General features: G+C 27.0%; 1 pseudogene across 1 annotated transcript; it reads left to right on the top strand.

The window, feature by feature from the left end:
* Window positions 1–2: 2 nt before the first annotated feature.
* Window positions 3–8,932, top strand: LOC112284995 (uncharacterized; annotated as a pseudogene). The gene is made up of 5 exons (XR_016504333.1): window positions 3–23; window positions 6,718–6,940; window positions 7,156–7,235; window positions 7,809–7,918; window positions 8,446–8,932. The product of XR_016504333.1 is annotated as an uncharacterized LOC112284995 (transcript).
* The last annotated feature ends 11,151 nt before the right edge of the window (window positions 8,933–20,083 follow it).

Below are 20,083 nucleotides of genomic sequence, written 5' to 3'. Positions count from 1 at the left end.
TTATGGTCTATCCACACGTGGAGGTTGGTAGCAGCAAAAATAGGTCTAGAAGTGATATAGAAATGTGAATTCACTAACTTGGGTAGTAATAAGATTGTATCACAGTCAGCTGGCTTGGTTTTAGGCTTGGTCATACACATAATTGCAGAGAGTTAAGTAACAATGTTTGATGTAGTCTATAGTGGTACAAATTTTTGATTTGCATGGATTTTTGCTCTTTGGAGCAATATATTAGGGTGTGTGGTAATTAAATTTTGATAGATAATTGGGATAATTTCATAACTAATATTTATATAGGATTTAATTTGAGGGCTTGGGGATGGAGATAAATAGAGTCCATGGAAATAAATCTGTCTTTGATTAGGTGCTATGTAGACTTGTACAAGTCAAAACATTCTTTTGATGTCCAAATCAATTTTTGTGTGCATTTACAAGACATGTATAATGTTTATTTTATTATTTTATTATTATTATTTTACAGTTTTTTTTCTTTTCTTTTCTTTCTACCAACATATTTTAAGTGAAGTATGTTCAACCATTGAGATTGTTTTCTTCCACTTCTTGACAAAAACATTTTGTATCACAACTTTTTAAAATATTGGTATTTTTAGTATGGATAAGAAACATATAAAACATCAATTTTGCATACAAAGTTGTTATGAATGTGATAATAGAAAGTAATAAGTAGCTAATGTAAATTTTGAGAGAAGTAAACTACTTAATCAAATAATCACATAGAAATCAAGTACAAGTGCAAAAACATTTATCTTTCTGAAACCATGCAAATGAATAAGAGAGAGATGTTTAAACTTTGAAATTATAAGAATAAATTTATTCAAATATTAATTCTAAGTACAAACAATCAGCAACTTAGCTTTGGCTATCACATCTTTCAAGGTGACACTTGCTATTTTCCAATCTAAGCTCATGCAAGCCAACTTCTATTTTATTTCTACAAAAAATTAACTTATGTAATAATAAAAGAATCATATTAATAAAATGAGACAAATAACAATAAAAACATGATTCTTTAGACTTAAATGCTATCATATTTGAAAAATTTGAAAACAAATAATCTATTAATGATAATTTAGAAGAGTAATACATTGTCAAGGACATGAATCTTTAAGAACTAAAAGATCAAGACACTCTTATGTCACTCAAAAAGACTAGATAATCATTCAAAAATAATGTAATATTAAATTAAAATGATTGTTGTTAAAGACAAAATGACTAGAAAATCTTGAAACAAGACTAAGGATTAGAAAAGCATTGACAAGAATGAAGAAGGCCTCACTCTTACCTCCAAATATACTATCTAAGTAGGAGCTATATGGCGATGTATTATAGGACCTCCAACACATATTGACTTTATAAGATACATGCTTTCACTTGCAAGGCAAGTTTTTTATAGATACACCACATAGTTAACTTGTTCTACAAGCTACCAATATGTGTGACACATGATTAATTTATTGATCGAGTTTTTAACCTACTAATCAACTTCAAATACATATAAAGTCAAAGCCATATATATAAAGCTTTGAAGAAGCTTCTCTAGAAGATATTATGAAATTAATCTACTTTTACCTACTTCTACTTAACTATATAGGTAATTATTAGAATAAATATGTATATCCATAACATACATTTAAATTTTTTTCCATTAAAAGTATAAAAAAAAAAAAAACAAAAGTAATAACATAAAAAAAAAATTATACAATTAATATTACAAACTACCTAATTTTTACCTTATAATGGACAACTTGTCTTATAACTAAGGTTGGACATTATTAATATGTATTTTGTATGATTTAAAAAATAATAATAAGCTTCATACTAACCTTAAAAGAACCATATTCACCTTGTTTGACTTAAATAACCCTTTATTGTTGGGACAAATGTTTTTCTAGCTTTTGATACTTTTTATTTCTTGTATTAGATTAATTGCTAAATAACCTATATAAAATGGCTTTTTATCTAGATTATTAATATAGTAAATAACTATGTCTTCTTATTGCAATACCTACAAAAAAAATTCTACCTAGTTAATGAATTATTTCTTCAATAGATAATACAACTAATACAATAAACAACTATGTTTAATAAAAAGGTGTCATAAATATTTATAAATGTATTTCAATTCATAGAATACTATTATTTGGAATTCTAAATATCCTCCTAATTACACATTCTTTTGTTTCAAGATTTGTAGTAGAATAATTATTCACTCACAAAACAAAAACTATTTAAAAAGTAATGATAAAAAGTTCTTAATTATGGATACAAAGAATATCTCATATTATCTATTAAATAGGAATAGATATATGTTATAAAAATATTTCATTGAATACTTTATTTTAAGTTATAACATGTACATGCAAACTATAAAACTACAACATCCTTGCATTTTTAATACTTTCTAAAATATCAACAAAAATGTATTTTTTTTTATTGCATATAATCTAGTAGTACATAGAATAGTTTTTTGTTTTGAAGTAATTTTTTTGATATTAATAAAGGATTATATATATATATATATATATATATATATATATCAGTTTTAATTTTAATAATTGAAAAGTTTCTTTATTTCTAAAATTTAAGTATAATAGTTAATAAATAACTTTTTTTTGTTGAATATTTTTGGAAGATAAATCAATATTCACAATACAAATTAAAATTCTAAAAAATTAAGCAAAAATAATATTTTTTAATAGAAAAAATCTCAAAATAATTAGCAAAGAAAATATATAATAAAACTTTTATAATGTGTATATTACTTTGATTACTAAAAATAATGGTTTTTTCATAATAAGTGTTTTTTATTCACAAGACAGACAAAGAATGCCAACAAAGGATAATACATCCTATTTAGACATTCTAATATTTTCTAATATTATAAATCATCATTTTTGTGCATTTTGAAGTGTAAAAATCAAGACATAAAATTAGACATTATTGAAAAGCTTAATTCATCTTCTACTAGAAAAAATACTTGATTTAAAAAAAATTAATTAATGATTGATAAGACAAAGAAATAAATATCATTTGATACATTATAGATAGTAAAAATTATAAGATGATATTTTGTATAATTCAAGTATTGTCTTCCTTGACTACAACCTATGTAATGCATTTAATAATGTTTTTTTAGAAACCTAATTAAAGAAGAGAAAAGTAAAGGAGCATTCTATTCTAAAATATCAAACATTTTGAATTCCAAAGTTCTCACACAAGTTATGAATTAGAACTTATAAAATAAAGTATTTAACATTTAGAATTCTTCCTTCTTTTAAAATTTGGCACATGTTGTCAAAAGTATGTACAAGAATGATTTGTGTAGTATCTCTAATATGTATCCAATAATTAGTGAACAATTTTATTTTAAGTACAAATTATTGCAACAAACTTTGATGTGCTTGAAACAAATGCCACCATAGTAAGTATGCACAATCCAACATCTATATGTTATTAATCACGATTTTTTTTAAGTACCTAGAAGAAATATTTTATAACAAGAAATATATAATAATTAGAGCATAATTTCAATTATTTTGTATAAATTATTAGAACAACATTTTATTTTATAATAGTTTTTTTTACCAAATAATGTGAAATGAAGATTTTTAGGAGTACCAAATTAAAGTGGACTTGGACACTATTACCTTGGCTCAATATTTGAGTACAACTGAGGGTACTCCAACTATAACATTTAAAGATAATATATGGAAATACCACATATGTAATTGTGGTTGTATTTTTAATTTTAATTTTAATTTTTTTTTTGTACTCGAATTAAATTAAATTTGATACTAGAAAGAACTCAAACTAGTTTTATTTGAGCTCTATGCAAGGAATAGGCCCATACTAGTCGTGTCTAACTTCTAGAATAAATAAAATATTTAAAAATAAAATTTATAATTTAAGTTAAATATTGAATAAACATATACAAATGAAATATAGAAACTGCATTCTTGTAATAAAAATTACTTTAATTTTAGGAATAAAGGTAGCTAAAAATGTATTTAAAAGCTTAATTTGGTAATACAAATTATGTGAAATGGTTTATGACTAAAAAAGGAAGATATGTATATATATATATATATATATTTTTTGAAAATAAGTAAATAAATCATGATTTCTATGATCAAATGTTTAATTATTATAAATTATTAAAATAAAAATAATAATAATACATGAATTTTTATTGTATGATTTTAGTCTGTAATTTTAGTGTATAATTTTTATTGCATTAATTTATAGTGTTTATAATGTTAGTCACTGAATAAAAAGTTAAAAGTATATTAGATTTCGTAATTTTTTTATTTTCAATTTAAATTTCTATACGTGCAAACAACTAACTACTAGCTCAAAATTGTAAAATAATAATTATCTTTTAATTTTTTAAAATTACCACGTTGCTTTGTCTTGTATAAAGTTTTAAAATATTGCAGAATAAGTTATGGATATTAATCATTCCATTGGTTATTTTAGAACATAAATTATCAAATAATAATAATAATAATGATGATGATGGTGATATGAAAAGACATAACACATTTATAACAAAGTTGACAGTGTTGACAAAAATGATAAAAATACATATTTTATAAATCTTAGAATTAGAAATATGATTCAAAGATATATATATATATATATATATAAACATTTAAAGTATCAAATCTCGAAGAATATTTTATATATATACATACCCATTGCAAAAAAAAATACCAAATGTTATATATTGTAAAATTGGTAACTTTTTAAAATTTCAGTGGAATCTGAACCAGGATTTAAGGTTAATGAAGTTTTAGTTTGAACAAATTACATATTACAAATTCTAAGGTCATATGATGCCACCTTTTCTTAATACTGAATTATCTTATTAATTCAAAAACAATCAAGATTCACTAACAAGAAGAAGACATTTTATAATGGTAAGATGCATACAAATTTATTGTTAGTGTGAGCAGTGCCTACATTACAATAGATGTCACACCAGCCTTTGAGATTTTTTTTAATGCCATTCTTTTAGTGTTCAAGGTTTGGAAAAACAAAACCACACACAGACATACACACAAAAGAAAACACAAAAAAGAAAAAAGAAAACATCAAGCATTTGTCTTTGAATTATCCTAATTTGAAGCAAATAAAAATAAAAACCTAAAGAAAAATTAAAAACTCTAAAAACCTCTGTTGGAATCGAGCACTTTGAAACCAGAAAATCACAACTTAATAAAGGTTACATTTCCCTTTTCAAATTTATCTTCACAAATAAAAAAAACATTCACTTAAAGAAATGTTATAATCCCTATACCTATGTGTACATCTTACATTAAGCTTGATTTGATTTTAATCCGAGCTTTGTTGCTTTTGCAAGCTGCAACTGAAATGAAGTTTTAAGGGGACGGCATTGCACAACAGCAGCAGTAGAGCATTTTTACAGCAACAGTAGCAAATTCATTAATATATGTCTTTCTTTTTTAAACAGAATATTTTATTAATTTGATTTAATTTTAAAATAATATTTAAGTAACAGTATTTTGTTCAACAATGTGCGATCAAAGAGGACTTAGATTGTGTCTCGGTGTATTGGAATTTTTGTTGATTCTACAAATATGGAAATGTTTGGAACAATCCATTATGTTACATTAATATGGTTAGGTATGTACCCACCTGCCAAGCTGTAATAGTATGCATGTGGAATTCTTTTTAGTAGTCTTTAAAGCTTCATTTTGAAACACCAAAATCTAAGCATATTTTTAACCTTTAATAGTAGTTCCATGTTTCTATGCAATAGAGACTTCTTTGTTAAAATTTCTTTTTGCAAATATCAAAGAGACTTCTTTGCACAGCATTGCATGTTAATCATGCCAACGAAGACAACGTTGAAGAGCAGGCAATGTGCCAATGAATTTTTAGGTTTTTGTTTGTTTGTTTGCTGGTTTGCTTTGTTTTATTTTTTATGAAATAGCAACAATATCTATATACTACATGTTTAAGTCTTTTTCTTTGTGGATAGTGAATTTGACTTAGATGTAAAAAGAGTCCACAAACTTGAAACTTATTTGGCCCAATGAAATGTTGATTGGTTTAGGTACAACACAGTAGTAAAAATACTCTCAGATCTGCAAGTATACAGTGTTTGTTGTAAGATTCATGTAGCACAAGTTGTTAAAGCAATTTGGAAAGTGTTGAAAAGTTGAACAAAATCTCAAAGTAATTTATTGATTTTTCATGTTCAAATAACACACATTCATAAAAACACAAAATTATCAACATTATTCAACTGTTTTAGACAAATATATATACATGCACCAGGTTTAAAATAATGTAATTTTGAGAGTTTTGTCTTCATAAAACACATATCTTATTACCATCAAGGAGCCTCAACTGGCTTCCATCTATAATTCATTATCAAAAACATAAGTTATTTTATGTCCTATACTTTTTATTTAAAGCTTCACAGTTAATTTGTTTATGAATCATTCAAATGCGTTTACTCACACTCTTCCTAATTTTTAGAACAAGATTTCCAATGATTTTATAACCAAGTAAGATTTACGAAAGCATTGAAATCCAACCAACTTGTACAAACAAATTAGCTGTTGCGAGGCTTCTAGTCCATGTGAGGGTGTTTGAAGAATTCACAGTGTGAATGGGTCCCAGAAACGGATGAATAAATTAGATGAATAAAATTAGGGCAAATGACAGATAACTATAGAGAAGGGAGGAGGGCATCGAACTAAGTCTTTTTATTCATTTATTTATTTATTTATTTATTTATTTGCGCTCTGCTGCTTGCGTACTCCACCATCGCCACGCCTCGCAAGAGAGCTTTGTCCAAGCCCCTTCACCATAGTTCAGCGACTGACCTACCGTCGTCGCTAATGCTACACCACCAAGTCTAAGCAGACTCGTGTGGTTGAGATCCCAAGTGTGTGTCTCTTTCCCATCAATTTGGATCCCGCAAATCCCTAGGATTTGTCAATTCCCATCCAACCTCCGTTGCGGATTCCTCTACATTCTTCATATTGCGAGATATGGTGGTGGTGGTTACCATTACGCTTGCTGTCCCTGAAGGTTTATGAGATTCGCATCTTGTAGACGGAACTGAGTGTGTTGAAGGGTTGGCTTTTGATTGGATTACAGGTGGCAAGAATGTATTCCAGACTGCTACGAAGAGGGCGAGAGGCCCTAAGTGCCCAGTTACTAGGAAGCGCATTGCTGGGGTAGGTTTTGGGTAAACTTAGCTCTCTACCGTGTTGACCGATCTTTGGATGACTGGGAATTTATTTACATCGATGTTTGGCGTAGTTGCTTCACCTGGGGTCGTGAAAAACAAATTGTGACTGTCACGTTTGGTATGTGTTTTAGAAACTATTTGTTCAACTCTGTTTCTCTGCGTAACTTGTAGACTATGAACAGTGTAACTCTCATTGTACGAAACGAGCTTTTTCAGTAGGATCAATTCCACCCTTATCTTTCACTCGTAGTTTGTAATAAATTTATTGTTGTTCTAGCTTTGATTATACCAGTCAGGATATTTGATAGAATTGGGTCTGTTTATTGAAGGTTTCAATGATTACTTGATTTAGATTTTGAAAGAATTTTAACTAAATAAATTTCTTATTTTTTCAAATTTTTAATGAGTCTAGCTATACACATGGAAGGCGACCTCATTTTTCAAATAGGTATAGTTAATTTTATTAACATGGAATGTGTGGGTAGGTTTAAGTATGACTATCTATTCTTTTGTATGAATTTAAGACTTGGAATATGTTCAAAGAGAAACACTTTTGCAGATTTCTCATTTGAGACCCACGGAGTACAAGGCATCCCATCTTCACAGGCACAGAAAGACTATTAACAGGGCCAATGGTGGCACCATGGCTGGTTCTGCTGTGCGCGAACGGTATGCTGGTTAGTACATAATTCTTTAATAGAATACTCTAGAAGCATATGTAGACCCCAATTTCTAAACACCAACTAATTTGGCACGATGAATTGTGTTTTGGGATATGATACGATTGGAGCATAATCTTGATCGTGGATTTGTGTCTTGAAGTCAAATTGTTGTATTGGTGGCGCTTAGTTGTTACACCTTTTGTTGTTTTAGGCCCCTGGATGTGTCTTGGCTGCACAATTTAAGCTGATTAATTCATACATGTAATAAAATTTTAACTTATCAAAAATGCTAAATCTATTAGTGATTCTCTCTCTTTCTCTCCCTATATATATATGCTTTTTAAAACGGTTAATCTACTTCAGATGAATATGAAGTGCTTGTCATTAAATTTTATCTATTTTTAACGTATGAAGATATTATAGTTTTCACTTGAATAAAAGATAACATGAATGTTAGTTTATGGATCTTATCATTTTCAATCAAAGGTGAAATTTGGTTGTATCTCTTATTCTTAAACCGAATATGTTTTGCAGCATTATCCAGGCTTTCCTCATCGAGGAACAGAAGATTGTGAAGAAGGTTCTAAAGATCCAAAAATCAAAGGAGAATTGGCTGCTAAAGCTCAGGCTTAAGTGTTATGCGATTAGTTCATTCACTAGTTTCAGTGAGCACTTTTCGAACTTCTGTATGTCGTCTTTGGAACCTCGCACCATTTTTCTTTTGATCAATCGAAGGTCACCTAAGATTTCACTACTGCTATCTAATCTTCGAGTTATATTTGAGTGGTGGTGTCTCTCTTGTCATTCTAATCTTCAATCCTAGGCAATTCAGAGTCTGAGCTTGTAATTATCGCTGAAAAACTGAGCCCGGTTCTAATTTCAATACCTCCAGTCACAATTCGTTTGATTTGTCTGATTATCACTGAAATTTCTAAGCACGTGTAATAGTCTCGTGAAGCTATGTATTCCTCTATTTGTAAAGAAACAAAAACTTGAACATTGTCAATAAAATGTCTTTTAATTTTCACTTCTATAGATGACTATATCAACAATGACACTTTACACATTGATGCGGTAATCTGACGATCATTCTTTTCTAAAATACCTGTCCAGAGCTCAAGTGGCGTCAGACTTGAGGTAAAGATCAAGTTAGGTGAACAGCATAAAAAACCCTCCGCCAACTGCTTATTCTGCTATCATGTAAAATTCACAAATATACAGTGGAGCTTGCCATTTCAACACGATAATCTTCATCAAACACATGACTATACACCAAAAAGATGCAGTCCACCCAATTGAAAAGATAGCTACTTTAACTAAGTACATGGTGCAGATGTATTCAGAAAACAGGGTATATATCCCAAAAAATATGCACTGTTATCAATGCATTAGCGTTCCATAAGCTGACATAATCAAAAATTATATATCTTGCCCAATTGAGAATCCTTGCGAGAGTGCTAGAGCTGTGCTTTGAAAGCCATGGGAACCCTAAAAATGTTGAGAAGTCTTGGTACAATAAAAAGATGCACCAATTCTTAGACAAACTCCACCTTGAAATTATAGTGAGCATTAAAAAGTTACTTGTTGACCAAAAACTTGCACCCCACAATCTAAGGGACCACAATTGCAACGTCGGCCCTTAATAGCTTGTCATTTCAAGTCAAGATGCTCACACATTAATTCACCATGAAGACTTTAGACATTGGTAAAAACTTCTCGCAAATGCTATGTATTCCATCTACATCAAAACTACCACCAGTCCACTGCAACGCCAATACTCCCACCAAAAAATCCCTAATTCGGTCAATAATCCCACCCACAATGCCCAACTTTCAACATATCAATGCCTCTATGGAATCACCTCTGAATATTTTGGCATAATTTCCACTCCATCATAACTTGTTGCACCTCAAATTTGCGGTAATGTCCATCCCTCCAGATTGAAGCATTTCTAGGACATTCTTAGATACCCTACATAGAGTAGTTTAAACACCCAACTACTTAGAGCACCAATTCTCACTATTACTTGTAGCCCATTCTAGCATCTAAATAGTGCAACAAACCTCCATCCACTATATACATCCAAGATCCAATTTCTAGAATAGATAGTCCAAATATATCATTATAAAGTTATACCAATATTAGTAATTAGTGCATATCATACTATTTATAAAGTGCTTCTAGTACATTACATGAGTGCCATAGTTTATAGTGTGTATCATACTAATTAAAAATATATATTAATAATAGAATATTTTAAATAATGTAATGTATTATTAAATTTATAGTATGATACATTATTTAAATTTATAGTATGTAATCTTTGTAGTTCTTGCAAAATTGTACTTCTCCCAATTCAAATGAATTGATCCCCTTTTGACATTTATGGTGTTTTTTTCATAGATCTCTTTTGGCTTGGAGGTAGCTAATGACAACTATTGTCATGATTGCTCTTCATGCAGATGAGTGCTTTAGTATTGCCTTGGATCTTTTTGTATAGAGGTTGTTGTGAAGTTCCTCAATGTTGTTTTGCAACACCTCTTCTTGCTTCTAACTTGACCAGACTATATAGTAAACAACTACAACTAAACTATTTTGCATGATTTGCTAATAGAAACAATTCCATGCTATAAAATTAATTAGTGTTATATAATTTGAATTTGATTCTTATGAGGCTTGTAGATAAATTGTAACTTATATCAATATCAAAATACTTAAAAGAACTTAATTAATATTCATAAAGTATTTGTAGAATTAAAACTAATTAAATCTAGATAATTAAAGTAGTAAAAGTACATGATTTGTATTTTAGTTAGAAAACATGTATCCTACAAATAACATGTATCATATTAATAAAGAATACATACTATTTGAATTTACACACTAATTGTGGACATTGATATAGTTGGCTAAGTAATGGTCAATATTTTTGATTTATTGCAACATTGCAAATCTAGTCTGCTTCTTTTAACCATTTTTAAAAAATTACAATCTTGTTAGAAAAATGATTGTCAACCATTGCTTAGGACAACAATGTATGTCCACATACAAAACATCAATAATTACAACATCAATAATAATGGCATTGCAAGCGGACAACCTAAATGGCATAGACTTTAATAATGTGATTGCCCTAACATTATATAATCTATCCATCCACTATAAGACCAAGCTCAAGAACTAAGTGGACTGTTTGAATTAGGCCAAAACAACCAAAGTCAAAGCTTGGAAGAAGTAGTGCACAAGGTGGATTCTTATACAAAGGCTACCTAAGTGGTGATTGAGAGAGCCAATTTGAGTGTCTCATAGGTGGTCACGATTGCTTGCAAACTCTAAATAGAGGCATAGCCTTACCAATTCTTAAGCTCTAAGCTCTTTCAATTCAATTAAATAGCTTTTATAATTTTTCACTTCTAAGCCTTTTCAACTTAATTGATTGGCTTTTATATTTTTTGTTGTTAGTTTGATGGATTTAATATTGACTATTATAAGTATTATTAAGAATACAAGGAACATTGTAAGAATTAATTAGAACATGAAGAGCATAGGTATAAGCATTGAAATATGGCAAAATAATGTTGTGTTTTAAATTAATTTAATATATAAAAATCAGCTTAAATTATAAAATATTATAATTTCTTAATATATATTTAAATTATGAAATAAAATATTTTAAAGAATATTGAATTTTAAAAAATAATTAATAATTAAAATAATAATTTAGAATGAAATTTTGTAAGCATATTTTTTATAAGTATAGGAATAATTGTGTGGATTTTAGAAGTAATAAATATTATAATTTATTGGTAATAAATTTCTAAAAGAAAAGGAATCAAATTATAATATTATAGGATTTAGTTTCTAACTTTAGGACATCAAGTGGCAACTAAGAGCTTGTAGAGATGGATTAAAGGCTTCTATGGTAGAGTATATTTCTTTGTTGGATCAATTTGGTCTAAATAGACTCACTTTGTCAACATTGTTGTTATATAAACTTATTTGTACTTGGCAATTCGAGATCGTGGTTAGGACAATTTTGTTCTAATTTAATTGTAGAACAAATTCTTAATCCTGATGGATGCTTTTTATTACTAGATTTGAGGGAACTTAATTTCCAAATCTCACTCTTGAAGGATACTTCATTGTGATAGATTTCTAAAGAATATTATCATTATTCTTAATTATAAGATAATTATTTTAATTACAAACATATAATATACAACTTCTATACAGGTATGCCATTTAACAATATCTCATCAAGACATGCTTATGGTCCTGTAGTTGATTATTGATTGGAATATTCTAACATTAAAGAGAGTTTGTCCCTCTTTTTAATCCTAATTATACTATCTAAAATATCTATTATTATCTATTTTATCTCATTATCATAGTAATTTACTAGCTTCAATCTTTGACATCTTATGTAAGAAATGTATCGCTATTATTTGTCTATTGGATGTTTAGCAGCTTACATAGTAGCATTTAGAAGGTATTGAGTTCGAATTCCATTGCTAGTAGAGAGTAAAGGCATAAAGGCATATTTTTCAAAATCTTCAATTTATTTTTTAAGATGACAAAAGAATTGGTCTTACAATGCTTATACTAGGAGATTATATGGGATGACTTGTCACTCAAGAGCAAAAGCAAGAAATTTTGTTTAATATTTTATGGTGTATAATACCAATACCTTTTATATTTTCATCTTCTTAATAGAGATATATAGATTTTTTCTAAAAGAAGGAGTAAGAAGTTAGTAGTGACCATAGTGCAATAACATTTATCTTCTATTTTAATTTTTTTTTAATAAAAAAATATAAGAATGAAATTAATTATTAGATTTATAATTTAAGATTTAAAGCTAAGGTAGGATTTAGGATTTAGGACTAGAATTTTGAAATAATAACTTCTTTAGGATAATAATATAAGGGCTTTAGAAAGATGTTTTGCTCTCTTGTACTTTTTTTGTGGTCTTTTGTTACAAAATATTAATTCTTCTTTAAAAACAAAGGATTTGAAGAAGACTTAAGATTTATTGGTTTTTGTTTTAAAAATAATCCAAAGAAGTTAGAAAAATTAGTAGCAAAAAAAATCCATTGCTTTTTTAAAGCAAGATCTTTTGGCTATGACAAATCAATGCTTCTATTGAGAGAGACTTGAGGCATTAGTTGTTCAATCATAATGAAGGATGTTGATTTAGGATTTGAAATACAAAAAGAGTTAATTCAAATGGCTTATTTATGAAGTTGTGACATCAAACTTAAGAAAGTAGGAAAAGTAACATTAAAACCTTGGATGTTGTGGTTGAAAATATTGAAAGGTTTGAAAGAAAAAACATTACTAAAATTTTAAAGCTCTTTGTTTGTAAGATGGATGTACATTAAGTTTCAAAAATGAAATAAATTTCTATATTTTATTTGATTGTTGTTCTTGAGATCAAAAAAAGAATATTGCATGAAGATATTATTGCTTGCATGTTGATAAAAAAATAGTATCCTCATGTGTAATAGAAGAATCTAGAGGATTTATGAAGAAATACATATAGTGTGATAGTTTAGAGCCATAAATATGATAAATATGATAACTATAAATTATTAATTATAAAAGATATTATATATTTAAAAAAATGATAAGATTTTTAAAGTTTTGATAAGTCTTTAATGACAAATTTTAGAAAAGAAGATATAAATAAATTAGTGCAAAAGCAAATCAACAAAGATAGTGCCATATGTAGAAGAAAGAGAGAATCTTATGCCATTGCAATTGATCAAATAATAGTAAAAGATGTTATTTCATTGATAGCCAATACCATGAAGAAAGAAGAAGAGGCTATGAAAAGGATGATTGTGTGAAAAAATTTGATGGATGCTATCAATATTAAAATATTATTAGATAAATATCAATAATTTATTTATCTATATAGTATTGTAATTAAATAAAAGATAAATAGAGCTTCTTAAGAAGAAGACTTTATTAAACCTGCTAATAAGAGGATGGCATCAAAGAAAAAAAATAAAAATAAAAATATTTTATTAAAAAAAGCCAAAGATAAAAATCTTATCTACAAACATCAATTTGATATTTAGACGTCTATTGATATAAAGAATATTATGGAGGAAAAAATTTTGAATGCCAAGATTAGATTCACTTTGAAAGAAACTTCTAGTATAGAAAATAGAGATTTTTGTGAATTGATAGTTGATTTTACAAAAAAAAAAAAAAAAAAAAAACAAACAAACAAACAAACAAACAAACAAACAAAGCTATTATGATTGAGGCATTGGATATTTGGATGATTTAAGATGAAAAAATAACAAAAATATTTTCTTAATCTACAATCATGGGAGCGAAGAGAGAGTCAAATTCAAAAGATAAGATTTTAATTAATAATAATATAGTTATGAAAGTAAATCAAGTACAAGAACTATTAATTATAGATTGTATCAAATATAATGATTATGAGAATGAAAAAGGTTGCTATTTAGTTTCTTATTGAATTAAAAAAACCATTGAGACACAATTAAAGCTAAGTGATTTAAATGATCCAATCTTAGCTTTAGTCAATTATGGATTAGAAATTAATATTATATCTTTTAAGGTGTATGAAAATAGCAAGTAGCTAATTAACATCAATCATGGTTGGGTGATAAGAGTAGCAAATAATCAAAAAAGAAATCTTTATAGAACTTGTTCAATAATAAAAATAAAGATTGAAGTTATGGAGGTAAAGAAAAACTTCTTTGTGCAAAATTTGGGTATTTATATAATGGTTCTTGGCCAATTTTATATCACAATTTTTAAAATACAAACTAGAATTTTGAATGATGGTTGTCATTGTGCTAAGATTTGTAGTTGTAATAGAAAGAATATTGTAGAATTTTTTACTATTCAACCTACTCATGAGAGACAATGGGATTAATTAAAAGAAACATCTTTTGAAAAAAACAGAGATTTTTGGATTTTTAGAGAGCATCCATATAAAAAGGAGATACAAAAGTATAACTAAAATATATGCCAACTTCAATATAAATATTTTGAATAATATGTTTTTAAATTTGATTGATAATAGATTTGTAAGCTTTAAAAAAATTAAAAATTTAAATTTAATAGATATAAAAAAGGTATAAAAGTAAGATTCAAAAAAAAATGGATTTGATTTTAAATAAAAAGATTAAAAATAAAAATAATAGAAGTAGTAGGTCTAAAAGAGAATTTGATGCATGTCTTAAAAAACATAATAACAAATAAGAATGAAAGATCAATGATATATTTTCAATTGAAGGAGCTTTATAAAGAATTAAAAGAAGTAATAGAAAGTATTGAAGATGGATTGAATCATGAAACTATGGTGTAAATCAAGTATCAAATGGTGGCTAAGAAAGTAAAGACAACAACGACCTAATTATTACTTACACCATAGAGCATATCAAACAAGAACTTAAAGAATTAGAATTAGAAAAATAAAAAAAAGTGAGAGTCAATAACATGACTTACTAGTGATTTTAGAATAAAAAAATAAACTCAAAGTATCTAAAAACAAATTTTAGAATACTTTGAGTTTATTTTTTTATTCTAAAATCACAAAGTATTAAAAAATAAATTTTTAGGTACATTAGTGTAAAAAATCTTAATTAAGTAGAAAGTTTATTATTAATTATAGGAATATAATTCTTTATAGGAGTTCTTATATAAATATTTAGAACAATTAAATTTTCTTTATTCTAATTAATATAAGGTTTTTATTTAATATTCTCTCTCACTTTTTTTTTTATTAAAATTTTAGACTTATATTACAACAAAGTAGAAAAAAAATTGAATATTTAAATTTTAGACTTCTATTGTTCTTATTATTTTATTTTATTTATTTGATATATACATATATATATATATATATATTTTAAAATTATTGATTCTTGATTTAATCTTATTTATTTTATTATAATTTTTTATCTTTTTTATTATTATGATTTCTTTGTTTTAATTTTAGATGAATAATCTTCTATAGGAAAAAATTCCTTATTATATCTCTAGAATTACAAGAAGTATAACATGGGCTATAATTGTAAGCTCTACAATTATATAAGCCATAGTACTATTTTTCTTGTAGATATTATTATTACTTTGTTAGAGCACCATCAATGTATCAGTGGTGGTGGACATGACTTTGTTTTTAGTTTTTTTTTTGCTTCGTCATTAATTTATATTACTTTTTAAGTCTCCTTCAACTTGTATTATTGTTTCTATGGATGTGCATTGCTTCTCATTAATATGGATTTATTTATTTTCTTCATCTCAATATTCTTGTCATTTTGTTTTAATAGTGGTTCAATGATACTATATTATTGTTACTTTATGGCTATGTCTCTCAACTATTGGTGGTTATTGACAATGCCTTCTTTATTGCTAATTGTTATTGCTTTATTGCTATGCATGCCAATAACTGGTGGTTATTGACAAAATCTTGCTATTCATTGTTGATTTCTTTTAAACTTTGATTCTATTTGGCATTGACTGTGCAATTTTGTTAGCTATTGATTTTTGTTGCTGAACTTCCATATCTAAAATTTCAATTGTCATTATCTTTGTATTCTTTATGCTAGTCCTTATTCAATGCTAGGATCTATTTTAGAATAAAAAGTGTATTTGGAATTCTAGAGGCAACAGTTTAGAATAATTGTGATTATAGAAAAGAAGAAAGTACATGGATTGGACTACATTGGTAGAACCTTAGTTTGATTTTAATAATAATAATATTTAAAATTTGAGAAAGATGTTAAAATTTATTCATAAAGAATGAGTTTAAAGATTTGAATGAGTTGTTGGAAGATTGAAATTCAAAATCAAAATATAAGCTATAAGTACAAATCATCAAGAAGTCAAGGAAGAAAATCAAGATGTAAAAAAGAAATGACATTGTTGTATTATAACTCTGCCATAAGGTGAAAGAAAAAAATACGAATTATACTTTAGAAAGATAAGAATAAAAAATAGAAAGGTAATAAATTCATTTAATATCAATACTATGTTTTTATAAAAAAAACTTCTACTTATTTTATAAGACCATAAATAAAAAAAATAAAAGTAGATCACAAAAATAAATAATATAATCAACTTTAAAAAAGAATTGAAAATAATTTATAGTAAAAATTACCTAAAAAAGCTAGAAATTGATATCTAAAAAGGATTTCTTATGAATCAAGATCAAAACCAGACTTTAAGGCAAAAAATCACGCACCAATGGCAATTATAGAGTTTTTTGTTAATCAAAGAATAAATTTAAAGAAAAAACTTGTTAAGATTTGTTTAAAAGTTAATTTTGGATGATTTGAATTAATATTAAAATTTTGAAGGCTTTTTAAGATTAAAAGTGTTTAAAGTGATTTAAGTTTTTGAAAATTAAAAAAGAATTTATATATTTGAGAATATTATAAGCATTATAGCAAATTAATAAGTAGAAATATGTGATATTATTAATTTTCTTAACTTTAATATATTTAATAAATTAAAAATGAATCAATTAATTAGATTAAAGGCTACTAAAATTTAATTGGATTATAGTCTCAAAATTTGGAATTCATGGATTAATAAAGATTATTTTAAAATTTTTATAATTTTCTACTCCAATTTAGACAAATTCTTGTAAGTTAATAATTTACTTAATTTAAAAAAACTTTTAAAGTTTGAATACAATTGAATAGTGAAATAAGAATGAAATAGAACTAAATTATCTTTAAGATCTAAAATCATTTTATTCTATAGCAACATAAATTCTATCACAACATAGGATAGCGCAGATCAAAACAAAATTGAATAAAACTAAATAGAATGGAATATCAAAGGAAAAATAGAACAAAGAGAATATAACAAAACCAAACAAAAAAAATGCAAATCAAACTTTATTAATAAAAAGGAACTAAAGCCATATGTAATTAAATACCTAGATGATCTCGACTAGTCTTATTTATACTTTATCCAACTTTCTTGGAACTTTTTAGAATATTTTTAATAGTAGGCCCTACCAAGATAACCGCCCTAAACACTTTTAGAATGTTTGATGGTAGATCTCATTTAGACCATCAATTTAGTCTCAATTCTAGAAACTTCCAAAAAATGGTTTCAATTACCTATTTTTATGCATCAATAATACAAATATCTTATTCATGCCATGTTATAATTAATTTTCCTCAATTATTGAAAAATATCTTTGTTTTGCTCTCGATAATATTTTCAAATTATTTCTTGATAATAGGTGAAATTTTGTGCAAGTTTGTACATTGTATTGTAAATGAGATAACCTTTTCAAAGGACTTTGTACTAAAGTTGCGCACATCCATTGCCATAGCAAAAGTAGCAATGTTCCAAAATGCTCTCTACTTCATATTCATGTTGGTCATTAATCACAACCAATAGTAGTAGTGGTGGTTGTTGTCGATCTGAAAAGTATCTTGATTTAGTATGAAATTCTTTGAGCTGCAAAACATGGAAGATCAAATTGACCCAAATATGTAGTGGAAGCTCAAGGTAGTATGCAACATCAGAAATCACTATAGAAATGTACAAAGATAAAAGCTATTGAAGTATCAACTTATGGACTTTGGTTGATATAACAAGTAGAAAGTTGCCATTGGAGAGTAACACCTAATGGCCCTCTTAGAAGGTCTTCTATTGCTAGTGGTTATCTACATATTACTTTTGTCAATTTTGTGCAATAATGAGGTGGTGCCATGTCTCTTGCAAGGTCATTGTAAGCTATTGTATAAATTCTTATATTGTAAAATTGTTGGTGTTGATGGAACAATAAAGAGTTGCTGGCATAATTGAATGTTGATTGGTGTTAAAAAAGAATGGTGAATGATTAGTACTTCTTTAAATATTATCATTATAAGCAAACTTCAAGGACATCACCATTGTTGTGTTGTAAGATGTCTATATGGTAAAAGATGATAATATGGATCTTATTATAGAAGAGCCAAGTTAAAAGAAAAGGTAGAAAAATATGGATAAAAGATAGGAAGGTAGTAAAACTTTTAGTAGTAATGCTGCCTTTTTAGAAAAAATAGCTTCTACTTACTTTGTAGTGCCAAAAATAAGGCAAAATAAGGTAGATTGAAAAAATAAATGATATAGACATCTTTAGAAGAAAATTAAGAGTAAATTCTAGTAAAAATTACTTAAAAAAGAACTAGATGTTGATACCCAAAGAAGATTGGTTATAAACCTGGGTCGAAATTAGACCCCGAGGCACAAAATCGCTTTGACGGGTATCAAATTTCGTCTTCTTGAGATAATTTTTACTAGTTTGCACTCCTAACTCCTCCCTATATATGCCTATATCTTTTATTTTTCTAATTTACCTTATTTTGTCTTATTTATGGTCTTACAAAGTAAATAGAAACATAATTTATAAAAAGGCAGCATCAGCATCTTTAATTTTTCTACCCTTTGACTAATATCTATTTTTCCAAGATAATTTGCTACAATATTTTTGAAGTGAGATCCTCAAAATCTGATATTTTCTTCACCCTTTCACTTTTTAGCCATGTTACATCACGACACCGTGAAGCGTGAATCTTGATGATATGAAATAAATCATGGTAATAAAAGACAATGTCAAAGAAGATCTATGCAAGTATTGGAGTATCAATATTGGAGTGCACTACAAATAATTGAAGTTATTTTGAGAGTCAATCAATAAAAATAGCAATTGTGATATGATTATAAGGTGTCTATACCAAACACGTAGTGAGATCTATGGTCACCTACTTCCAATATGCCGTAAGGAATAGAATTGATTGCAATAGCCTAAGAAATATTACGCTGTATGATTTGTTACTTTGGCATGATTTTCAGGAGAATATAAAAGTTCAAATATTAGAATCCAAACCTCTCCAAAATCATGTCCTTGAGATCTGTTCTAGAGTCTTTTCATGCCCTAAATGTTTACAGATTGGAATGTTGTATCCCTCTTGTAGTATGCACGTCTTGAGTATAGCATTGTTAGGTACATAAATTTGCTTCTTGAAATATAATAAGTCATCACTTAGATGATAATCTTGATACTATACATTGCCTACCTTTAGCCGATTGATAACCATCTTAAAATAAATATCTCAACACCTAGTTTTCTTCTATTTTTTTCTTTTGATTAGATTTAAAATGATACTATTAATAGTAA

The sequence above is a fragment of the Physcomitrium patens genome, chromosome 7 (genome assembly GCF_059467195.1).
Source record: "Physcomitrium patens ecotype Gransden chromosome 7, ASM5946719v1, whole genome shotgun sequence".
Taxonomy (NCBI): domain Eukaryota; kingdom Viridiplantae; phylum Streptophyta; class Bryopsida; order Funariales; family Funariaceae; genus Physcomitrium; species Physcomitrium patens.
Note: the sequence above shows the minus strand (reverse complement) of the source record. Positions and strands in the feature narration are given on the sequence as shown.